We start from the raw sequence: 4,740 nt of genomic DNA, 5'->3' as shown, positions 1-4,740 counted from the left end.
CGTGTGCCTTGGCAGTCTAACCCTCCTGTTGTCTTCGGGTCAAATCTGACTTCCTACTTTCATCAATCATAACTTTTTTGTTTTACATTCGATTGCATTAAGGCTTTATGATATCCTTCACAGTAGACATTTGAACATATCAAATTGCTGATCAACACTTTCATTGAATTTTGGATGATTTAGTCAATTTTGTAACATCCATGGTGTTCCCGGTCACAAAGGACCGCCATAAAGAAAAGGAATTAGTAACCATCCGGATCAGATAGAGCTCACACACACACACGCACACACACGCACGCACACACGCACGCACACACGCACGCACACACGCACGCACACACACGCACACACAGAACAATTTGGCCCATTTCCCGCTCTTATGTGCCCATCCCCCCCCCCACATGGATCACACCTGGCACACGCACTACATGTTCAGTGTCTGTTCTTTGTATATTTATTGCAGTTTTTCATGTATACCAGTAGTCTGATACAATATGTACAGTTTGAAAGGGTGTTAAATGAAATTTGGTGCTGATTAATGGTTTTTGTGTTAATGTAATAGCAGTTAAAACAGGACTGGTCAAATTTGACGGCGAACACCAAAGTAAGCGGGTGAAAACGAAGACAATAGGAGGGTTAAGTGACAGTTTGAGGTACATGTACTTGAGTATTTCCTTATCTGGCACTTTATCTACTCAAGGGAAATATTGTACTTTTTACTTCTCTACATTTATTAGTTACTAGCTTATTTTCACATAAATACAATTATCTGTTCAAACGACATATCAACTTTAATTTACTGAGTGGAAACAAAGTATCCACAATGTGCTCTATTGCCGAATGACAACATACAACATACTCTTTTAGGTATTTGTTAAGGATAAAAACAGGATTTTATACTGTTACATTCAATTACAAAATAACACTTTCAAAAGAGTCAGTCTGCTTAATAAGTACTTTTATTTTTGATACTTGAGTACATTTTGCTCATAATACTTGTAATGGAGTATTTTAAGACAATCATATTTATAGTTTTATTAAAATAACAATTGCCTTTATCCCACATTATCTGGTTCATGTCTTTTTAGTTGACTCTTTTTATCCAACACAGCTTTCATACACTATAGACATGCTTACCTCAGCAATTTGGGGTTAGGTATCTGAGCCGAGGATCAAACCATGGACCCTCCGACACTGACCACCCCATTAGTATACAGCCGTATGTCGTTGCAATAATATAACTTTAATGTAAAATATGTATCCTGTTGTCGTTATTTGTATCTTTTAATACATCATCATCTCTGCCAACTGCATTGTTTTGGTTTTAATTATGCACTGCACTCTTGGCTGCATGTAAATAAATACATAAATATAATTGCCGCTTTGAGAGGATGAATAGGTGAAATTCATGGCTAAATGAATTGCAGTGCAAAAGTTCAAGACAGCCGCAGCCTGACTGAAAGAACACACAGCAGATTGCTGTGTACAGATTGCTCGCTCAACACAATAATAACTGCTAACTGTTCCCACTCAAGAAACATAATTGTAACTAAATGCTATTTCCAATGTCGTTTTAGCCTAAGGTCAACATGAGCTGATTGGTTTATGAAACACTCAATGGAACAAATTGTCTCGGGAAATGAGCGCTTGGATATGAGAACTACTGTGTAAGAGCAATAAGTGATTCAGAAACACTTTGGTGACAAATGGAGTTAAATAATAATCCAGTGTGTTTACGCTCGGCTCTCTTCATCAGGGTTACAAGATATAGAAAACATTCAAGTACAATATATACACAATTTATGAACTGAATCATGTTGTAGGCTACGCGCTGCAGTTCTACAGTTTCAATGTACAGCCTTCAGTGCTTAGAGACAGCAAATACATCCTTTAGACGGCAAAACAAATATATCCTGTCCTTCCAGCACAATAAAGAGCATTATGCTGGATGGAAGCACGCCGTCGGGAATGGAGCATTCTTCGAAAAATAAGTAGAAAACAACTATATTATATTCAGCCCCTGAGGTCCTCAGACATCTTAAGAGATGTGGTGTTCGACACATTCTCAGGCTGGTGTGTGAATCATATGGAGACAAACACACACCACACACACTAAGGTAACCACTGTGCCTTAGACATAGAGAGCCCAGTGGGGAAATTGAAAAGGATTCAGCAAAAGTTACAGGTGCAGGGAGGTGAAATAATATTATGTTATTGTCATTTCTTTGCTTTTTCTTCTTCTCCCTGCTCAATAACATGGCAGTGTACAGTACATGTTATCAAACACATAATACTCCAGTTTTTCTTCCTTTGTTGAAGCTGTGAACTAAAATATGCAAATGTTTCATCAAATTGCCTTTCTGGCATATGTGTTCGCCTGTATCTACACTGTATTTCCTATTTCGGGCCTGAAAAACAAGAAAAGGATCCTCCACAGGTTTTAGAAGCCGCGAGGAGATGTAGGAGTTTTGATGTGTTGAGCCAAAGCTCTAAAGGCGGCATCGGCTGAAATCAAACAGCTTGCACAACACAGAGCTTAAAGCTAATGAAAAATAGATTTAGGAGGGAACACGTTACTTTATTTCAGTCTCTCAAAGCGGCGTGATGGAAGGCAACATGTGCGACAGAACAGCTTGTGAACTAGTTATGTAGGCTCTGTGAAGCAGCGCTGTTTGTGAGTCAACGGCGTGAGCTTCAAATGCCACTCTGCTGATCCTGCCGGGCCTCCGCTAAAGTAAAAACAGACTGTGATGACAACTCTGTGGTGCCATAAAGACGCCCATTAACAATGTGTGTTTCTGGTGCTGTCGAGGGGGGGATCTAGATCAGCTCACCTCAAGCTGTTGAAGCAGCCTACAGCTAAAAAACAAACCTAACTTCCCTCCTCCATCAAACAATCCCTACCGCATTTAAGATGAACAAAATCCAACGTGACAAAATGCCCAGTCTCTGTAAACAGGGGCTAAAGCAACTAACGAGGTTTGACTGGCTGCAGTGCCAGACTGTGTGTTACATCTGATGGAAACAGAGTGCAAGCTGTTGGAGAAATGCATGGCATCGAGCCTGACAATTGCTGAGTGCTGTGTAAGCTTCACTGTGCTCTTTCTGTCGAGCCACAGCGTGAGGGTCCACCATGTCCTCGTTTGACACTCGGAAATATACAGTAAACCTAATATGTGCAGGAGATTGTGTCTGCGTGGGCGTGTCTTTTGGGGAAATAAGGGGCATCATGACATGTGGTGGTGGTGTGGATGCAGCCCCCCTCCATTTAAAAGTTTCAAAAACTGTCTAATGAGCGTTGCACTGGTCTACTTGATGGAAAGCAAGTTGAATGACTATTTGCTTTTGGATTATTGCATAAAATAAGGTCCGTAACAATCAAATGTTTACTATACTTGATCAGCAACATAATCACAATTGTATGATTCAGTATGCATCATTTCATTTGCCAGATGCAAAAAGCTAACCTTGAAAAAAACAAACAAGATGACCTTTAGTAGTTTAGTTTAGCCTTTTGTTAGCAAACATGTAAAGCTTAATCTCCCTTTGTCCTTTTGTGTCCTTCTGTAGTCCATTTCCTGTTGTTTGTCTTGTTTTACCCCCGCTGATATTTCACTAAATCCACTGTTTTAATTGTTCCCTATATTGCCCCTATGCCCTATAAGGTGTCCTTGGGTGCTATGAAAGGCGCCCCCCAAATAAAATGTATTATTATTATTAATCATTCAAAAGTGGTATTTTTACTGACATATTTTGTGAGGTAGATCACAATGTCGTAACCTTGCAGATACCAAAGACCTATTTCTTTCTTTTTAGACAAGAAGACCTGAAATGCTGACCAAATGTTGATCTCTCTTGAAAGTTTGGACTTTTTGCATTGCTGAGTAATTCAAATGTACATTAACAACAAAGTATTAGCCCCATAGATGATCTGCTTTATTGTAAATCGTTGTGTTTACAGCTCTGTAGTTGGTTGGTTTTAATTGTCACATTGGTTATCCCTCAACATCTAATGCAATCGAACATAATAATAACTTAAAGTGGACCTATCATGCTATTTTTAGGCAATAGCATAGGTCTCAGATATATAAAAAAAATGTCTATGAAGTGTTTTGTTCAAAATACCAAACAGATCACCCATTCTAGCCATGCCTCATATCCCTCTATTTCACTTCCTGTTTCAAAAGTGCTGATTTGGGGTATAAAGCTTTAAAAAATAAAAAAAATAAAAAAGTAGGGGTCTGAGCTCATGCGGGACCCGGCAGCTACTGTCTAAACTAAATGCTGCGGTGATGAAACGCCATATCATGGATTATCAAGGGTTATCTCTGAAACAGTATGGAGCTCAAAGGCTTTCTCTCTTGCCGGTTATACCACAAGGTGAGTTCCTTTGTATTTCCTGCTTCTTCACACACATGCTCTCCAGTACAGGTTAGCTCTGAGTGTTAGCGATGCTAATGTAAACACCGACCATATTACGTCCAAAACAGTCGGGCATTGTTTCTGATAGCCAACTTTCTGATAGGGCCGTGGGTGTAAAGCCAACATACATTTCCGATATTACGTCATATCGGACGCAAATCTGGATCAGCTCCGTTGTACCCCCGTTTTTAGAGATTTGGGTACGGAGGAAAAGAGGGAGGGTTTTATTTTCTGACGCTGCGTGAGTTCCCCGACACACCGGGGACACATCTTTTTTTATAAAAGACATGAAAAAGTGCATTTTGCATGATAGAAATG

General features: G+C 39.7%; 1 long non-coding RNA gene across 1 annotated transcript in view; it reads left to right on the top strand.

The window, feature by feature from the left end:
• LOC104962850 (uncharacterized) overlaps positions 1-4,740 on the top strand; it is an 18,584-nt gene that overhangs the window by 792 nt on the left and 13,052 nt on the right. The window contains exon 2 of the long non-coding RNA XR_800251.1: positions 2,192-2,195. This is a non-coding gene — a long non-coding RNA (uncharacterized lncRNA). The remainder of the gene's footprint in view (positions 1-2,191; positions 2,196-4,740) is intronic.

The sequence above is a fragment of the Notothenia coriiceps genome, unplaced genomic scaffold (assembly GCF_000735185.1).
Source record: "Notothenia coriiceps isolate Sejong01 unplaced genomic scaffold, NC01 NC01_scaffold00035440, whole genome shotgun sequence".
NCBI classification, from domain to species: domain Eukaryota; kingdom Metazoa; phylum Chordata; class Actinopteri; order Perciformes; family Nototheniidae; genus Notothenia; species Notothenia coriiceps.
This window is presented reverse-complemented; position numbering and strand designations above follow the sequence as displayed.